Raw genomic sequence first — 19,957 nt, 5'->3', positions numbered from 1 at the left:
CTCCCTTGCTCCTCCCCCTCCCCAGCACACCCCCTCTTTTGTGTAACTGTGACCATCTCATCATCTCCATTACCAAGGTGTATACAGGCCCCCAGGGAGCACGGCCTCATCTCTCCTGACTCCTGTTGGATCTTCTGATCTCAGGATCCCTTAAAATTTTTTTTTTTAATTTTTATTATTTTTGGCTGCATTGGGTCTTCGTGGCTGCGTGCAGGCTTTCTCTAGTTGCGGCGAGCGGGGGCTACTCTTTGTTGCGGTGCGTGGGCTTCTCATTGCGGTGGCTTCTCATGTTGCGGAGCACAGGCTTTAGGTGTGAAGGCTTCAGTAGTTGTGGCACGTGGGCTTAGTTGCTCCGTGGCATGTGGGATCTTCCAGGGCCAGGGCTCGAACCCGTGTCCCCTGCATTGGCAGATGGATTCTTAACCACTGCACCACCAGGGAAGTCCCTCCAGGATCCCTTTTGCACATGATTCCAAATTAAAAGAAAAAAAATTCCACCAAGACACCTCTGACAGCTGAGCATGGCCTTCCCCCTTCAACACTTGTTTTCAAGCTTTAGTAGGCCCTGTTTCTCATTCAAGAGTAATGCTGTCTCAATGGAATTAACTTGGCCATAAAAAGAACAGAATTTTGCCATTTGCAGCAACATGGATGGACTTGGAGGGCATTATGCTAAGTGAAATAAGTCAAAGAAAGACAAATACTGTATGATATCACTTACATGTGGAATCTAAAAAATATAGCAAACTAGTGAATAAAACAAAAAAGAAGCAGACTCACAGATATAGAGAACAAACTAGCGGTTAACTGGGGGGGAGAGGGAAGGGGGGAGGGAAACATAGGGGTAGGGGAGGAAGAGGTACAAACTATTAGGTATAAAATAAGCTACAAGGATATATTGTACAACACAGGGAATATAGGCAATATTTTATAATAACTATAAATGGAGTATAACCTTTAAAAGTTGTGAATCACTATGTTGTACACCTGTAACTTACAGAATATCGTACAGCAACTATGCTTCAATTGAAAAAAAAAAAGAGTGACACTGTCTGCTAGGTGTGTGCAGGGTGGGGCAGCTGAGAAGGGAGAACCCAGGCTGCCAATCCGGGTTTTCTCCTTCCTTTAAAAGTCTCGCTAAATCCATGTCTCTATACCGGGAACGTGAGGTTGTCTGTGGAACAGGCAGAATGGCCTACGGGTGAGGGTCTTGGGCTCTGGAGTCAGGTCCTGATGAGTCAATGATCGGGACTACGACCTCCAGGGAACCACCTAACCATCCGCCTCCAACTTCTTCACCTGGAGAGTATAGTATTGGTGCTTTCCTCATGGCAGTGCTGTGAGGATTAAATGAGAAAATACATATGAAATACTGAAATACAGCCTGATTGGCAGAAAGCACTAAAAATGGTAATTATCACTATTACTATACAAGGATAAAAATGAATAAATATATGGATCTATATGTTCAATGAGGGTAAATCTCAAAAACATAATGTGTGAAAAAAGCAAAAGAAAGTTGCAGTATCATACGTAAATACAGTGCAGTGTGGTATACTTTACGGCAAATGTAAAACATGAAGTAGTATGATGCACTGCTTATGAATATATATTCAATAAATCAACACTTGGGCTTGTGTGTGTGTGTGTGTGTGTGTGTGTGTGTGTGTGTGTGTGTGTTAGAAACCATAACAGCACGCCTAGGAAATGTACATACTATCTTCCAGATAGTGGTTACCTCTGGTGGTGATGGTGGTGGCGTGTAGGGGTGTGTGTGTCTGTGTGCGCGCACGCACGCATGCACGTAGGCAGAGCAGAGGTGGTCTGCATGCTTGAAATCTTTCATAATTAAAAATGTTGGAGAATGCATTATAAAAACCTGCTCATGAGAAGGCTGTCTTGTTCACTTGTATTCTACTTGGCTGTTCAAACTTTCCTTTTGCTATGCAAGAGAAGTTGCAGTGTGATACCCATCTGATATGTGAATTAATGAGGCTTTTGGGCCTGGGATAGTTCCAGACCGAGGTTCTGTGGCTGGAGTTTGGGGGCAGGGTGGGAGAACAGCTAGGAAACTGGTTTTATGAATTTACATTGTACCTCCTTACATGATCTGGGGAAAGAAAGAGATTTAGAGTGAAATACCACCGACAGTTTGCTTAATCTCTCTCAGTACACTTCCTTCGCTATAAAATAGGAAAAATAAATCGTATTTTACGAGGTTGCTGTGAGAAGTAAATAAACACAGAACATGGCACTTGGTAAGAATATCAAATACCCAGGGTTCTGACACCCAATTTACGTTCAAAGTTTATATGTGACCAACTTTAGAGAGGAAAAAAATATCTATCTCCTGCCAGGCTGAAAGATGATTTCTGCGGGGGTCAGAGCAACCAACGAAATCTCACCCCCGCCACCATCCTCCCCAAATCAATAAGTGCATTGAAAACACCAGAAACAAAACGTCAAATAAAATCTTTCTGGATGCTTATGAAACCCCACCTATCTTCCCCTACCTTGTGACGTGTGAGAGCCCTAAGCATCTGTGTAGGGGGGTTGAATGGGGAGCTGGCCCCTCCCTGGGAGGGAGGACAACGACAAGGCAGGGACCACAGGCGGATTTGGGAAAGGGGTGGGAGGCTCAGCAAAGCCAAGGGAAGGAGGGGTTCAGGGGAGAGACCGTTGCAGGTGAGGGAGGGAGGAGCTTCGGGAAGGACAGAGAATATGTGAGTCACCCCGCGGGGGGCAAGTAGAAAAAAAGTGAAGGCTGAGTGAGGCTATCTGAGGTCAGGGATGATAACAGCTGGATTACAGAGCACGGAGAGGAGAAATATGACCTCCAGTGGCAGATTGGATCTGGGGAGTGCTCTGAGTCTCCTGATCCAGCTTGTGACTTCAAGCTGGACAGCACAAAGGTGTTCTTCCTGTAGAAACATGAAGTTCATCTAGCCATCAGGGAACTAATGCAGTAAGGACAGCAGAATGCCATAAATGAATCTTCAGTAAGGGGGCGATGTGTTCCCCACAACTGGAAAAATCAGAGCTCGTTGGTATTGCCAATTCTGCTAATGATTCAATTCCTCCACTTTGTGACTCTTGTCCTCAATAGATGTAAACATTAAAAAAAAAAATAGTCGGGCTTCCCTGGTGGCGCAGTGGTTGAGAATCCACCTGCCAATGCAGGGGACACGGGTTCGTGCCCCGGTCTGGGAAGATCCCACATGCCGCGGAGCGGCTGGGCCCGTGAGCCATGGCCGCTGAGCCTGTGCTTCCGGAGCCTGTGCTCCGCAACGGGAGAGGCCACAACAGTGAGAGGCCCAAGTACCGCAAAAAAAAAAAAAAAAAAAAAAATAGTCAAGCTCTTTGGTGCCACTTTGACTCATACTTCACCATTTCAAAAAGCATTTTTGTTACTGATGCTTTTAGCCACAATGGATGACAAAGGGAAAATGTGTAGACTCCATCAGGAGGCAACTCAATATGGTGGGAAAATAGTGGATTTGAAGTCGGACATACCCAGGCTCATCCATTCATTCATTCAACAAATATTTATGGAACATGTCCTATGTGTTGGGCTTGTAGTATTTACTTTCTGGTGGAGGGTGATGAAAAAGAAAGTAAGAAATGAAAGACAAGATGATTTAACGTGTGGTAGAGCTGGGAAGAAAGTAAAGGGAGGTGGATCCAGAGTGGCCAGGAAAAGCGGGGGCTTTATAGTGGGTTTACCCTGGGCTGAAGCCTCGCTACAAAGCAGCCGGCCCAGGGGAATGAGCATTTCATGCAGATCATGTAATGAGCTCTCTTTGTTTACTGCTCTATAGGAAGGCACTTAATTTTAGTGTGCCAATCATATTTCTAAACATCTTACTGAATTTTTGTAAAATTTAAATAGTTTGAAGTGCACTCTATTGGGTTTTCTAGGTAGATAAATATATAACTGAAAGTATTTATTACTTGTCTCTCCTCCCCCTTTTAAAAATTGATTAGCTTGAATCCCCAAGGATAATTTTGCACAGTAGTAGTGACAGCTGGCATCTTTTCTTTGTTTCTATTTTAATGGAATTGCTTATGATGTTTCCACATTTAGTGTGGTGTCTGTTGAAATGCTCTGGTAAATATCTTTCTCATTTTGGTTTATGAATAATTAGTTTTTTTCTAATATTTTTTTTCTGGCATCTATGGCAATTGTTACAGTTTTTTCTTCTTTAATCTGTGAATGTAGTAATTTATGTGAATGCTTTTCTAATATTGAAGACGACTTACTTTTCTTGGGTAACTCTTTCTCAGTTATGATCATTTTGTCTTAATATGTATTCAGTATGCTGATATTTTATATAAAATTTCTCCAGTCCACATTCATAAGTGAGATTGGCTTATGATTTTGCCCTTCCTTTGCAACCATTTTATGGTTTATGCATTAAAAGTTGTACTTGTCTTATAAAATGAGTTGGGTAGATGCTCTGAAATAAAAGTATTTAAGATGGGAATTATCTGTTCTTAAAAGTCTAGTGGAATACTCCTGGATCTGTTGCCTTTCTGGGGAATAGATCTTTCACTACAGTGACATTTTCTTCTATAATTACTGATCTATTCAGATTTTCTACTTTTCCTGTCAAGTGTGATGATTCATATTTTTCGACTTTATGTTGTATCAGTTATCAATTTGTATGTAGTATTTTATTTTTATGTTTTCTATATTTGTCAGTTATGCTTTTTCCTATGGGTGTATATTTCCTCTCTCTCTCATTCTCTTTCTCTGTCTGTTTTAGTTATACTTGCCAAAGATTCATCTATTTTATTAGTCTTCAAAATTTACGTTTTTAATTATCTTCATCAACTATATTGCATTTTTGTTGTGTTTTGTATTTGTATTAGTCAGGGTTCTTCAGAGAAAATATGTAAAATATGAACAGATATAGATACAGATAGATTTATTATAGAAATTGGCTGAGATTATGGAGGGTGAGAAGTGCCATGACCTGCTGTCTGTGAGCTGGAGAATGAGGAAAGCTGAGGGTGTAATTCAGTTTGAGTGTAAAGGCCTGAGAACCGGGAGCACCAAGGTCCGAGGGCAGGAGAAGGTGGACGTCCCAGCTCAACGGAGAGCAAATTCACCTTTCCTTGGTCTTTTTCTTCTTTCTATTCAGGCCCTCAAAGGATTGGATGATGCCCACCCACACTGGTGAGAGTGGCTCTCTTCACTCAGTCTACTGATTCAAATGCTAAAATAATGTTTTACCAGCTATCTGGGCATCCTTTATCTCAGTCAGGTTGACGCATAAAATTAGCCATCACAGTATCTTATTATTTTCTGCTTTTATCTTTATTATTTTCTACCTCTACTCTCTTTGTTGTTCCTTTTCTCTGCCTTCTAGTGTTGATGAGAAATCATATTCCGCACCAAGCCACAAAACCTCCGAACAAAAAAGTCAATAAACTAAGTGGTCTGAATGTTCTACTGAATAAATTTCATGACCATTTCAAATGTCTTAGATTGGACCCATTTAGAAAAGAAAACTGTGATGTTAGCTGTATATAAAATGCTATGATTTAATTATGTTCCATCAACACTTGGAAGATATTAATCTACTGTCATCTTGCATTTGGTTGTTCATCTGCCTGAATATGGACCAGCTTTGGTGACTTGCTTGTAATGAATAGAAGCTGATGTTGCTTAACTGTTTTATTACCTTAAAAGTGATACAGCCTACATCTGACCTCTCTCAGGATGCTTGCTCTTGGAACCCGGCCACCATGCTGTGAGGAAGCCCAGGGCATGTGATGAGGCCGTACACAGCGTTCCAGCAGATAGCACCAAACTGAGGTCCCAGCCAACAGCCAGCAGCAGCCACCAGGAGAGTAAGGAAGCCTTTAAGATGCCTGCAGCACAGCCATTGTCTGACTGTGTGAAAACCACCTAGTTAAGCCCAGTTGACCCCCCAGAAATCATGATTGGGCCTCCCAGCTCTGCCATTGACTAGCTGTGTGACTTTGGACAGATTATACAACTTAAAATGGTGCTAGTAATACCTACACCAGAGGGTTGTTCTGAGAATTAATCAAAATAATACCTCTCCAAGGTAGTATTGTTAGGCTTATTTTACCCATGAGAACACGTACCAGGAAAGGTCAGTTAATTTACGCAAAGTCAGTCAAACATATAGTAAGAGACAGAATGTGAGTTTGAACTTAAATCTGACTCCAAAACCGATTCTCTTTACCATTATTCAATTTCATTACTAAAAACATCACCATAGCAACTCATTAACCCACCTAGTCTCACACAAGGACCTAAGGAAACAATACCATCCCTTTGCATGTCGAGGTTTATTTTAAATCAGACTAGGCAATAGGCAAAGTTGCAATGCCATTTAAAGCAAAAGAGAAAAACATTTGTACCATAGGTTTTGAATACCTGAGCACATCACACTGTGCCAGCGTTAGGAAGAACAGCAAGTTCTTTTTGGCCTCACTTTCTCATAATGCTGTTTTGGGAAAATGATTTTTACCAAAATAGCATGCCATGTATGAATCTTGTTCAAATGCCAGAGTCGCTCTTGGAACCAGAACGTAGTTATATTGCGTCTATTTGTAGAGGTTTCCAGCACATGGTAACGAGGAAAAGGAGCTGGGTAACAGAGGGCTGTGGTGGGGTGAGCAGAGTCTTCATGCAGGAGTAGATACGCATGTGAATCTCATACATCAACCTGGGTTCAAATGACGTTGCAAAGTATAAAGATGATCAACACCAACAGCAAAAGTCATACTTCATCTGAACGTATACCTTGGAAGCACTGTTATGAATTCAAAAGATAATGTCAAGGCTCTACCTTTGTCACATGGAGAAACAGTGAGAATTTGTTTTAGAAAGGGAAGCTGTGTTTCAGAGTCTCTGCTTTACCAGTGAGTTGCTGCTGACAAGTTGATTTACCTCCCCATCAGTGTCATCATCAGTTACTTTGTTGAGCACTTAATATACTTAATATGTAAGAAAGTTACTATGTAATTTACTTACTATGAAACAGGGAGAATTCTTAATACTTTTCATATATTGTCTCCTTTGATCCTCCGAACAAAGTATGTTGTAAATACTTTTTTTTTTTTTTTTTTTTTTTTTTGGTGGTATGCGGGCCTTCCTCCGCTGCGGCCTCTCCCGTTGCGGAGCACAGGCTCCGGACGCGCAGGCTCAGCGGCCACGGCTCACGGGCCCAGCCGCTCCGCGGCACGCGGGATCCTCCCAGACCGGGGCGCGAACCCGGCTCCCCTGCGTCGGCAGGCGGACGCGCAACCACTGCGCCACCAGGGAAGCCCTGTTGTAAATACTTTTTAATGCACGTTCTACAAATGAAGAAATTGAGGCTCAGAGAAGCAAATTCAGCTGCCAGGGTAGGAAATTTGGTATGTGCAAGGAGATGAAGTTCAAATCCAGAGCCCATGTTCTTAACTGCTCAGCTATTTATTAGTGTTATTAATATTAGCATTATCATTATTTAAAAAATTTTAAAATTACATATTATATTTTTAAATTTTTTGGCCACATCGTGCACTGTGTGGGATCTTTGTTCCCTGACCATGGATTGAGCCCACGCCCCCTGCACTGGAAGCACAGAGTCTTAACCACTGGATCACCAGGGAAGTCCCAGCATTATCATTATTAATTATAAATATCATTTACTGATATATGTGTCAGGCTAGATGCAAAGCCTTGACCAACGCAAAGGGACAAAAGAGAGTGAAAAGGAGATGAATCTTCTCAATGTGTGAGCCAATGTTACTGAATTCCTTGCCTCTTTCCTTACTATTCCTTAGTGAATCCTTTGGGTTCCTTGTTATAACATTTAAACTCATGGCGTTCACAGAAAGCTAGAACTGTGCCTTTTCTACTAGCTCCTTAATTTAACAGATAAGATCTGAACATCTGTATATCATGAGGACTCTGCTCTCTGTCCTCTGGTGGTGGGAGTGAAATTATTCAGAATTATTTTCATATACCAGGCTCTGTGCCCTTGACTCACTGTGTGACCCTGGCCAAGGTGTCTAATCTCACGGGGCCTTAGCTTTCTTATCCATGTGAGGTTGGTCTGTGACATCTTAGATTCTTCATAGCCATTGTCTGGGTGGAATGTCTGTGTTGTGGCCATTTTATCCCAATATTAGGAGATAAAGCACCCGCTTATACAAAGATTTCATTTTTCTGTAAGTCCAGTCAGACTGTACTGTCCTAACCAGTGCTTCCCCAAATATGGGTTAAGATCACCCACTGAGAGTTCTGATTATAAAAGAGAAAGGGACAGGAATTAAATGACATGGAATCACATATTTCTCTTTTGGTCTTTCTGCCTTCATCAAGGTGAAGGTCTCACTTTGAAGGTAATGTGTCTTTATCACTCCTCTAGCACTTACCTCTCTTTTCTAAAAAAGAACCTTCCCAGACAACATATCTAGCCAAATTGTAGTAATATTCTTTAGTGTTTTCATTGTATCTGTTTTCGGTTAACTTCTATTTGTGTCAAGCGAATTTTTTGTCTATTTGCACAGTGCTACAAAGACTATTTAAAAATTAAGTTATTTAAATGGAAAAGTTGCTTTAGAGAAAAATGTTGAATACCTAATAGCAAGGATATTTATTGGTTATTTATTGCTATATCACAAACCACTCCAAATGTCAGTGGGTCAAACTAGAACCATTTCATTTCTCCCATAACGTGGGTGGGCAATTTTGGCTAGACTTAGCTGAGTGGTTGCTCTGGTCCCAGCTGATTCTCTCGTTATTTGCAGTGAGTTGAATCCCATGGATTCCTTCTCAAAATAGTGTTCTTAGAGGCATAAAGTACATAGAATTACAAAGGAAACCAATTATATTGAAATACAAGTGTCAAGACACGACAAATTTTTTTATATCTTAGTGTATGGATTCTTTTTTTTTTTTTTTTTTTGCGGTACGCGGGCCTCTCACTGTTGTGGCCTCTCCCATTGCGGAGCACAGGCTCTGGACGCGCAGGCTCAGCGGCCATGGCTCATGGGCCTAGCCGCTCCGCGGCATGTGGGATATTCCTGGACCGGGGCACGAACCTGTGTCCCCTGCATCGGCAGGCGGACTCTCAACCACTGAGCCACCAGGGAAGCCCTCTCTCTCTTTTTTTAAAAAAATAAATTTATTTATTTATTTTTGGCTACGTCGGGTCTTTGTTGCTGCACGCAGGCTTTCTCTAGTTGCGGCGAGCGGGGGCTACACTTCGTTGCGGTGCGTGGGCTTCTCATTGCAGTGGCTTCTCTTGTTGTGGAGCACAGGCTCTAGGCGCGAGGGCTTCAGTAGTTGTGGCACTCAGGCTCAGTAGTTGTGGCTCGTGGGCTCTAGGGCGCAGGCCCAGTAGTTGTGGCGCACAGGCTTAGTTGCTCCGCGGCATCTTCCCAGACCAGGGCTCAAACCCATGGCCCCTGCATTGGCAGGCGGATTCTTTTTTTAAATTTTTAAAATTTACATCTTTATTGGAGTATAATTGCTTTACAGTGTTGTGTTAGTCTCTGCTGTATAACAAAGTGAATCAGCTATATGTATACATATGTCCCCATATCTCCTCCTTCTTGCATCTCCCTCCTACCCTCCTCATCCTACCCCTCTACGTGGTCACAAAGCACCGAGCTGATCTCCCTGTGCTATGCGGCTGCTTCCCACTAGCTATCTATTTTACATTTGGTAGTGTATATATGTCAATGCTACTCTCTCACTTCGTCCCAGCTTACCCTTCCCCGTCCCCGTGTCCTCAAGTCCATTCTCTATGTCTTTATTCCTGTTGGCAGGCAGACTCTTAACCACTGTGCCACCAGGAAAGTCCCTCTAGATTTCTAAATGTGCATATCCACATACAAGTGTGTATGCATGTACAAGCAAAATAGGATTATTCTATACATTAGTTCTGAACCTTGTTTATTTCACTTAAAATAACCGTCTTCCATCTCTCCATGTCTATATTAGAGGGAAACTCCTATTTTTTTTTTTTTTTTTACAACTGTGCTGTGTGAAATTCCATTGTATGGCTGCCCTACCATTTATTTAATAGTCTCCTAATGTCTGGTATCTAGGTTGTTTCCCACTCAACAAATATTAATTGAAAGCTTGTTATTCTCTAGAGATGCCTCAGGAGTACAAGATATATAAGGAGCTACCTCTTCTCTTGAGGAATTTGAGACTGAATATGTGAGTCAGATAGACTGTGTAACAAATAGCCTTTACATTTCAGCAGAAGATACTAAGAATTCCAATGTCGCAGAATCTAATGGCAAATTGAACAAAAATAGTCCCTCCAAAGAAAGACATTGTACAAGAACATTATTTTTTTACAAGAGCATTTTATTGGTAGAAAATCCAACATATCAAAACAGAATGGTTAAAGGGCAATTATGGCACAGAATAAAGGCTTTTTCTTACAAAATGTTTGATTTGTTAAGTACCCCTCTAGTACTTAACTCTTGATTTTTGTACCAACAGCTATTTGTTATGGTTAAGGGGAACTGCCAAGTAAACAGAAGCTTGAATATTAGGAATCCATGAAGGTTGGAATTCTAGCTCCTTCTCTTGAAATGTTTAAGTGAAGAAGTATAATTCAATATGTTTAAAAGGGCTTTTCAAAACCTAGGTATGTCAGGAAATTTTAGTTCCACTTCACATCATCCCAGGCTCATCTGTCTCCAAGACTCTTGGCCATTTTTTCTCTCCAGCTTTCACTCTGGAGACAAACTTCACGTAGGTTCTCATAATTGCCATGGCCTCACGCGATACTGAGCAAGAATTACCTGACAGCAGCTTGTCTCAAGCCCACGGCTTGAGCCTCTTGTCTTCAACACAGGGCTTCCCGGTTGACATTGAGACTTAAGATACATCGGGACCTGCTTGGAACTCACGGCGATACATACCAAAGTGCAGAGGAATTAATGCCCCAGGGGATAAACCTTCGATCAGTGGGAACTGAGATGGGAACTGAGAGTTAGTGGATAAATTTTCCTCCCTCTTGCTTCACACCTCACCTCCTCCCCACGGACTATCTTAAGATGCAGTAGCCCTTATGGACTCTCAGAAGATGGTCCCTTGAAGTGATGCAATTAGTTGGTCTTAATATGAAACATTGGCCATCTCTGTGGTGCACCCCTCATATTTGCTCTTCCCTGACCCCTTCCCTTTCTCTCACTTCTGCTTCCCTGGGATTGTACTCCCTAATAAAAGAGTTCAGATAAGCTATTGGCTCAGCCACTGTTTTTTTGAGAATTCAGGCTAAGACAACGCAGTTTTAACAGGCGAGATAGAGCTGGATATACTGCACTGTGTGTGCTCATTACCTCATTTATAGCTACCCATTACTGAGCACCTAAGTGCCCAAAGGTTTTTCAAAGTGCTTTATATGCCATCGAATAGCCCCCCATGAGGAGGTTATTACTATTAAAAGCAGTTTTTATTCTACAGGAAAGAAAACTAAGGCTTGGAAAGTACCTTGCTTAGGCTGTATCAGATCACTTTCTAATTTTGCAGTTATTGCAATTGGTGGAGGCTCAGGGAGCCAGATGGTGCCCATCTCTACTTGATAATTCAGGTCCTCTTTGACCTCAAGTTTCCTCATTCCTTAAGCCCTCAAGTATATGTATCAAGTATGTAAAAATGTGGTCACTGAACAAGAAAGACAGACTTTGGACTCAGAATTATATGCGTGAGGCAACACAGCAGAGGTGCCAACTCAGAGAGGCCCCTATGTGCATCCAATCAGAAAGGCTAGGCTCGGCCAACAGGGGATGCTGTTGTTCATGGCATGACTCAGCTGTGGCTTCAGCTTTCACACCTCGAGGATGAGTAAGGGTAGCACAGTTTCTCTGCTAAAATCGTCCCTGACTTCTCAGAGTGCCACTCGCGAAAGAGGATGGAGGGCTCTGCAACCGCGATCTCTAATTCCGGCCGTTCTTGCTGCCTCATCACACTCTCTGCTCCTGTCCTGTCTCCCTTAACCTGGACTCAATCCCATCCAAAGATTGGTGCAAGAGAGTCCCCCCATCTGACTGATAGGCAGCCTGACTCCCAGCCTTCCCAGGGCCGCCACACTGCTCAGCAATTATTTTCTCAGTCTCAGTGCCCCCCTCCTTTATTCCATTTTACACAGCAGTTGTTCCAAGCATTTACTACTCTCCCACCTTCTCTCAAATGGTTGTCCCCGTGCCACTATCAAGAGAAGGAAGGTGAGAGCTCTTTACCATATCCCCCACAAAACTACACTCACCGAGCCCTTCACCTAGTCCTCCCCATTTCTGGCAACTCAGTCCACGGTACTCTCTCTGGTGCTCCGCGCCCTGGTGGGATTCAGGAAGAAACCCCAGACCTCCATGATGGGCTCCCAGGTCTGAGGCTGGGCATGGAGTAACAGCTTTCCCTCCCCTCTTTCCATATGATACAAAATATAGAAGGAAAAACATCATAGGACTTTTGTCGTAATCCTTTAAAAAATGCTTAGCTAGCTTTTTGTGCATGTGTGAGTCTTACTTATAAAAGCCATTGTTGACAGCAGTCACTTATGTATATGGATTCCTATGGAAGAGATGGACACTGAGGTCAGGTCACTTCAACCTTGGTCATACCTGGGAAGGTGGGGACCCAGATATGGGAGAGGGAAGCATCTGGTTTTATTTTAATTAACCACAGAAGTTCTATAAAATCTTGTAAAAGTTGTGATCTCTTGAATCACAGCAGAGTACCCTCCCCAACCTATTCATTCCTGAATGCATCATACCGGCAGTCCTGCTGGTAGCACATATATTGTCCTGGTGGAAACAAATTTAAATTAAGGTTGGTCATGAGCGTGTGTCTGTGGCACTGCTCCTGGATTATTAAAATAAAATTCAGGTCAGAGAAAGCAAAAGCCCTTTTCACAGAGCTAAATTACTTTTGCTCTATACCAAGTTCAATTAAAGACAGAACTTTCTCTTCTTGGCAAAGTTTTCTCAATTTTTTTCCTACCTCTCCGGTCTACTTCCACCAATCCTTCTACTCTATAATCAAACACGAGAAAACATAAACAGTAAAATTTCACTAATGTGGTTTAAAAGGAAAAGATTGGTTTAAAAAAGTTTGCCCTGGACTTGGCAAAAATACAATAGAATACTTTCAAATGGGCTGAGAGAGCACCATTTCATTCAGTGTCTATATCACATCTTCTTAAACCAGTTGTGTGTCGATGGGCACCTGGGGGGTTTCCATGTCTTGGCTTTTGTAAATATATAGTGCTGCTATGAACATTGGGGTGCATGTATCTTTTCAAATTGAAGTTTTTATCTTTTCTGGATATATGCCCAGGAGTGGGATTGCTGGATCATATGGTAGTGCTATTTTTAGTTTTTTAAGCAACCTCCATACTGTTCTCCATAGTGGCTGCACCAATTTACATTTCCACCAGCAGTGTAGGCGGGTTCTCTTTTCTCCACACCCTCTCCAGTGTTTATTATTTGTAGACATTTGATGATTGCCATTCTGACCAGTGTGAGGTGATACCTCATGGTAGTTTTGATTTGCATTTCTCTAATAATTAACAGTGTCGAGCATCTTTTTATGTGACTGTTGGTAATCTGTGTGTTGTCTTTGAAGAAAGTTTTCTCCCCATTTTTGGATTGAGTTGTTTGTTTGGATATTGAGTTGTATGAGCTGTTTGCATATTTTAGATATTGATCTCTTGTCAATTTCATGTTTGCAAATATTTTCCCCCATTCTGTAGGTTGTCTTTTCATTTTGTCTGTGGTTTTCTTTGCTGTGCAAGAGCTTTTAAGTTTGATTAGGTCTCATATGTTTAGTTTTGGTTTTATTTCTTTTGCCTTGGGAGACTGATCTAAGAAAATATTACTACAATTTATGTCTGAGAATGTTTTGCCTATGTTCTCTTCTAGGAATTTTGTGGTGTCATGTCTTATATTTAGGTCTTTAAACCATTTTGAGTTTATTTTTGTAAATGGTATGAGAGAGTGTTCTAATTTCATTGATTTACATGTAGCTGTCCAGCTTTCCAAACACCCTTGCTGAAGAGACTGTCTTTTCTCCATTGTATATTCTTGAATTTTTGTTGTAGAATAATTGACATAGGTGTGTGGGTTTATTTCTGGACTCTCTATTCTGTTTCATTGATCTACATGTCTGTTTTTGTGCCCTTTTGATTACTGTAGCTTTGTGGTATTGTCTGAAGTCTGAAAGGGTTATGCCTTCAGCTTTGTTCTTTTCCTCAGGGTTGCTTTGGCAATTCTGGGTCTTTTGTGGTTCCATCTAAATTTTAGTACTATTCTAGTTCTGTGAAAAATGTCAAAGGTATTTTGATAGAGATCACATTAAATCTGTAGATTGCTTTGGGTAGTATGGCCATTTTAACAGTATTAATTCTTCCAATCCAAGAGCATGGGATGTCTTTCCATTTTTTGGAATCATCTTCAATTTCCTCTATCAGTGTTTTATAGTTTTCAGCATATAGGTCTTTAACCTCCTTGGTTAGGTTTATTCCTGGTTATTTTATGTTTCTGATGCAATTTTAAGTGGGATTGCTTCTTTACTTCCTCTTTCTGATATTTCATTGCAATGAAATACAACAGATTGCTGTATGTCAATCTTGTATCCTGCTACTTTGCTGAATTCATTTATTAGTTCTAATAGTTATTGTGTGGAGTCTTTAGGGTTCTCTATATAGAGTATCATGTCACCTGCAAATAGTGACCTATTTATCTCTTCACTTCCAATTTGGATACTTTTAATTTCTTTTTCTTTTCCAATTGCTGTGGCTAGGACTTCCAGTACTATGTTTAATAGAAGTAGTGAGAGTGGGCATCCTTGTGTTGTTCCAGAATTTAGTGGGAAGGCTTTCAGCTTTTCACTGTTGAGCATTATGTTGGCTGTGGGTTTGTCATAAATAGCTTCTAGTATGCTGAGATTTGTTCCCTCTATACCCACTTTGGTAAGAGTTTTTAATCATGAATGGTTGTTGAATTTTATCAAATGCTTTTTTTGCTTCTACTGAGATGATCATGTGGTTTTTGTCTTTTCTTTTGTTGATGTGGCATATCACATTGATTGACTTCTGTATGTTGAACCATCCTTGTGACCCTGGGATGAATCCAACTTGATCATGGTGTATGATCCTTTTTATGTGTTTTTGGATTTGGTTTGCTAATATTTTGTTGAGGATTTTTGCATTTTTATTCATCAAAGATATTAGCCTGTAATTTTCTTTTTTTTTTTTGTAGTGTTTTTGTCTGGTTTGGTATCAGGGAATTTATTGGAAGGGTGTGGTCCAGCTCATAGGATGAAGAAAGATGAAGAACTGGGTTTGAAACAAGTAAGACCCAGGGAATTCAGAGTGCTTCCTCAGCAGGACCACCCCCCCAGCCTCACGGGGGTAAAAAAACTGGAGGAATTGAACTGTAGCAATTTTTGCTACTTGCATTACTCAACTCAAGTTTCAAAGTTTGAGAATGAAGGGATAAATTGGCCAACATCAGGACATAAAGTATGCCTGTGGATGTACCAAGAAAGTAAAAGGAAGGATCTAGCAGGAGCCCTCAAGGTCACCATCAACTATTGCTGTGTGTGTGCAAGCACTTGGGTTTGTTGTCCCACTAAGACTGCACAGAGTGGAGGAGAGTTAATTACCCTGAGGAAACTGAGGCAGTCAGGAAAGGCAAATGGAGGCTGGTCTGAGTAAATGCCAACAGTCCCTTATACTCCGGTAGCATTAGAAAGGATTCATTCTACATACTTCAATTGCAGTTGGATCCTAAAACCCACTCTGGCTTCACATACTAAAGGTTATCGAGAAAAATGTGTTCTTTCGGCTTGTCCTTTAGTTCTTCAGACAGAAACCAAAACCACAGTGTCTGAGAGAGCTAAAGAGAGCATAGATGCACACAAGAAAACCTGACATTCTTATGGAAACTTGACCCTGGCGAGTAGCCAGTGGTGACAGCAGCATCAGCCTATTGGCTGCTGTACGTATTCTTGACTCTAAGCCCCAGTTCCCTGATTTGCAGTTAAAACTTTTTGACTGAGAGGGATAATCTCTGACTTTCAAGCAAATCACAGATATATTCTATTCTGCAGCATGTGGGACTGAACTTAGAGTTGTGAGGATTTCATAACATTGATTGTATGTGGAATGTAGTGCATAGCATAGGTTTTCTCATATCTGAGGGAGTTTAGGTTTGAGACTCCTGAGAACTGGGATGGACTAGATGACTTTTGAATACGTCATCCTATGATGCTTTAAGACAAAAGGACAAAGTAAGAGCACGTTTCTGTCCTACAAAATGATTTTGTTGCCTCTAGTTACAGAAGCTCATAACTGGGCTTTGTTAAGTCTAGGGAAAAACATAAATAAATAAAAATAACTAACATAGAAGGAATGTCCTTGTGCACAGATGTAAAAAGTTCTATTGTTATCCTGCTTCTCTTTAGAAAACATTTTCTTTTTTTTAAGTTTTTGACAAAATAATTTCAGATGTACAGAAAACTTGCAAATATAGTTCAGAGAGTTCCCATAATCCCTTCATCCAGCTTTCCCTAATGTTGGCATCTTACAGGGTTCTGCTACAGTTATAAAAGTCAAGAAATTAACATTGATATAACCTACAGACCTTATTTGAATGCTACCAGTTTTCCCATTAATGCCATTTTTCTGGTCTAGAAGCTAATCCCACATTGCAATTAGTTGCTGTATCTTCTTAGACTTCTCCCATCTATGACAGTTTTTCTTTCTTTTTCATGGCCTTGGAACTTTTGAAGGATATTGCTCAGTTATTTCATGGAGTATCCTTCAATTTGAGTTTTTCCAATGTTTCTCTCAGAATTAGAGTTAGGCTGTGCATTTGTTATGGACTGAATGTTTGTGTCCCCCGAGATTCATATGTTGAAATCTTAATCCCCAATGTGGTGATACTTTGTGTGTACTTTGCCCTTTCAGTGTATCATATTGAGGAAACATGGTGTCAACCTGTCTTATCTCTGGCAGAGGTTTACTCCATTACTTGATGAAGGTGGTATCTACAGAGTTTCTTCATTGTAGATCCTCCTATTTTCCCTTTGGTAAAATGCTGTAAGGACATACTTTGAGACAATGTAAATATTCTTGTTGTTCATCATACTTTCAAGTGTTAACTTCAGAACCCATCGAAGATTCTGTCAACAATTATCACTGTGGTTTTCCATTTTAATCATGTCCTCTATGTTTTCAGTGTTCGTCGGTTGGAATTTGACTCTGAGGCAGAACTTAGCAAGTATGTTCTAAATGTCTGTGCTGTGAGGGCAGCAGGTCAGGGAACCAGCCTTCCTTCTGTTCTTGGAGGGTTCAGTGCTGGTCAGTTAAGCTCCCGTTGGCTGTTTGATCCCCCAAACAGCAGCTGCGGAGGGAGGAGGAGAGGATCCGCTTCCCTTGGCTCTTTGCTGCCCTCTGGGTTCACTCCTGCTGTTCCTTACACCGGGCGCCCTCTGCCTCCCCTTCTAATTGTTCTACTGGCCTCAGCTCTGGTAAAGACTTAGTAGGGAGCTTTCTTATTCTTCTTCCTCCACAACCGTAGCACGTCTCCTGGCTGACTCTGTCACAGCAAAGAATATGCTGTCCTAAAACAGCCAGATTTTCTTGTACGTTCCCCAGCACACTGTGAGTAAAGACCCCACTATTTAGTCCAGATTTCTGAGCTGTTGGGCAGCACCTGACAAACAGGACCTCCCTGGGGAGGATCTGATAGAGAAGGAATGAAAGTAAAATAGAGTATTTGTCACAAAACCCTTCCTTACATTTAACATTTAAAAAAATATTTTAAGGTATAATTTGTATACAGTAAAGTTCATTTTCTTGATGTTACCATTCTATAAATTTTGACAAATGTATATACTCTCAGGTAATCATTACCACATCAAGAGATAGAAATCTCACATCCCCTCAAAAAGTTCCCTTGTGTTCTCTGTAGTCATTCATCCCCACCCCCACCCTTAGCCCCTGGCAAGCACTCATCTATTCTCTGTTCTTTTAGTCTTGCCTTTTCCAGAATGTCATATAAATGGAATTATAAAATATGTAGCCTTTAGAATTTGACTTCTCTCACTTACCATAACACTTGTGAAATTCATTCCTGTTATTGTTGCTGTGAGTACTTCAGTTCTTTTTATTATTGAGAAGTATTCCATTTTATAGATTTATCACAGATTGTTCATTCACCAGCCACTGGACTTCGAGTTGTGTTCCGTTTGGGGGGTTATGAATAAGCTACCACAAACATTCATGAACTAGCTTTTGTGTGGACTTAGGTCTTCATTTCTCTTGGGAACATACCCAGGAGTGGAATCACTGGGTCATAGGGTAAGTGTGTGATGAACAGACCTCTTTTCCAGAGTGTCTGTATCTTTTTGCATTCTGACCAGTGATGTATGAGAGTTCCTCCTCCTCACCAGGACACTCAGATAACTGCACGCTTTCATCCGCATTACTTTAGACCAGTAAGGGTAAGCATCTTTTCTTTTCTTTCCTTTTGGCTGCACCTTGGCATGGCATGCAGGATCTTAGTTCCCCAACCAGGGATGGAACCTGTGCCCCCTGCAGTGGAAGCGCCAAGTTTTAACCACTGGACCGCCAGGGAAGTCCCGGTGAGCATCTTTTCATGTGCTTATTTGCCATCTGTATATCTTCTCTACTGAAGTGTCTATTCAAATCTTTATGCGTTTCTTATTGGTTTTTAAATTTCCCTATTATTGACTTTTGAGAGTTCTTTGTATATTCTAGATATAATATCTTTATCAGATATGTGACTTGTAAATATTTTTTCATAGCCTTTGGCTTCTCTTTTCATTATCTTAACAGTGTCTTTTGAAAAGCAGAACCTTAGGGCTTCCCTGGTGGCGCAGTGGTTGAGAGTCTGCCTGCCAATGCAGGGGACATGGGTTCATACCCTGGCCCGGGAGGATCCCACATGCTGCAGAGCGGCTAGGCCTGTGAGCCATGGCCACTGAGCCTGCGCGTCCAAAAAAAAAAAAAAGAAAAGCAGAACTTTAAACTTAAAAAAAAATTTTTTTAAAAACATCTATTGGAGTATAATTGCTTTACAATGGTGTATTAGTTTCTGCTTTATAACAAAGTGAATCAGCTATACATATACATATATCCCCATATCTCCTCCTTCTTGCGTCTGATTATTAATTAAATTAACTAGCTTAAGTTAATTAATTAAAATTAAAATGGAATGTAATTAAAGTTTTCTCCTTGGAGAGAAATTAAAAAACAAAAACACTTTGAGAAACACTGCCTTAGAGCCTGCTCAGATGACCCATAAGAGGGCTTGTTTGATCATGCTCCACAATTAATTTTAAAGAACTTCCAACCATGTTTTTGTCTTTTTTTTTTTTTTTTTTTTTTTTTTTTTTGTGGTACGCGGGCCTTTCACTGTTGTGGCTTTCCCCGTTGCGGAGCGCAGGCTCCGGAGAAATTAAAGATGTTACAAATAGATGGAGAGATATACCATGTTCTTGGATTGGAAGAATCAACATTGTGAAAATGACTCTACTACCCAAAGCAATCTACAGATTCAATGCAATCCCTATCAAACTACCAATGGCATTCTTCACAGAAATAGAATAAAATATCTAGGAATAAACCTACCTAAGGAGACAAAAGACTTGTATGCAGAAAACTATAAGACACTGATGAAAGAAATGAAAGATGATACAAATAGGTGGAGAAACATACCATGTTCTTGGATTGGAAGAATCAACATTGTGAAAATGACTCTACTACCCAAAGCAATCTACAGATTCAATGCAATCCCTATCAAACTACCACTGGCATTTTTTACAGAACTAGAAAAAAAAATTTCACAATTTGTATGGAAACACAAAAGACCCCGAATAGCCAAAGCAATCTTGAGAACGAAAAATGGAGCTGGAGGAATCAGGCTCCCTGACATCAGA

General features: G+C 40.9%; 1 long non-coding RNA gene across 2 annotated transcripts in view; it reads left to right on the top strand.

Annotated features, from left to right (window-relative positions):
* LOC114487741 (uncharacterized) overlaps nucleotides 1-19,957 on the top strand; it is a 189,227-nt gene that overhangs the window by 108,589 nt on the left and 60,681 nt on the right. For both annotated transcript variants that reach the window (XR_008619299.1, XR_008619300.1), the window contains exon 2: nucleotides 18,553-18,640. This is a non-coding gene — a long non-coding RNA (uncharacterized lncRNA). The remainder of the gene's footprint in view (nucleotides 1-18,552; nucleotides 18,641-19,957) is intronic.

The sequence above is a fragment of the Physeter macrocephalus genome, chromosome 14 (assembly GCF_002837175.3).
Source record: "Physeter macrocephalus isolate SW-GA chromosome 14, ASM283717v5, whole genome shotgun sequence".
NCBI classification, from domain to species: domain Eukaryota; kingdom Metazoa; phylum Chordata; class Mammalia; order Artiodactyla; family Physeteridae; genus Physeter; species Physeter macrocephalus.
The sequence above is the reverse complement of the archived record's forward strand: the minus strand, read 5'-3'. Positions and strand labels throughout refer to the sequence as shown.